The sequence below is a fragment of the Pocillopora verrucosa genome, chromosome 6, assembly GCF_036669915.1.
Source record: "Pocillopora verrucosa isolate sample1 chromosome 6, ASM3666991v2, whole genome shotgun sequence".
NCBI lineage: Eukaryota > Metazoa > Cnidaria > Anthozoa > Scleractinia > Pocilloporidae > Pocillopora > Pocillopora verrucosa.
The window spans coordinates 20,553,197-20,554,171 of record NC_089317.1 but is presented as its reverse complement, the minus strand read 5'-3'; positions in this window follow the sequence as shown (position 1 = coordinate 20,554,171).

Below are 975 nucleotides of genomic sequence, written 5' to 3'. Positions count from 1 at the left end.
TTGTTGTCAACGAACGACAGGCTAGGTAACCGAGCCTCTATCTCTATGAGTAGGGCCTGGAAAGAGCATCTGTACACGTAGGATTTTTTAGGGATCACAAAGGTACGGAGGTTGTATTGGTTGTCACCAAAAGATTATAATACGGGGGACAAAAGAAAGTTGACTTCCAAAGAGGGGGATCATAAGAATATTACAGAGTCTTATGGGGGGACCAGGTTCATTATGTTGTGACGCAACCAAAATCCCCGACCCTCTTCCCCCACAGGATAAATAATGACTGAATCTTGTATCCAGGTCCTATCACTAAACAGACCTACGGTAAAAAGGAATATGTTCTGTGATAACGTAGCCTGCAGAACTGGAGGTATTTTTTTTTTCCTTGCGTTTACATGCGAACTGAGGCAAGCCCAAGGCGAGCGCCTGAAAACGCAAAAATATCACTGCGGTTCTGCATGCTTATTCATGAAAACGAAGCAAAATGTTGTTAATGTTGACGGAATCTATGAGTAGTCCTCCAATAGATGATAGGAAAGCCTGACCAATCATAATGCGTGTTTAATTTAGCTTGTTGTATAAACTTGTACATTACAGTAGCAAGTACTGGCCATAGATGTTATTTCCAAGCGTTTTGCATATGCCACTCTTTAGTCGCTGTTTTGCTTCCCAACACCTGATCATAGTAAAATTAAATGTTCCTAACCTGCGTCGTGCTTTAGTTCTTAATATAGTTCTCTGTGATCACAATCCTTAGACTAAGAATATTTCTTTCTTTTCGGCAAAGTCCGTTGTGCGAGTGAAAAAAAAAAAAAAGAAAATCGGGAATTGCACTTGAATTCAACCTTTTTTTTTCGCTGTCTTTTTTTTCTGTTTTTTTTTTTTGTCAACTGAAAAAAGGGGGACAGCTTGTGGTCTACACACTCCTAAATGGCCATTTTAAGCCCGTATTGATAATGATCTTACAAAACAAAACATTAT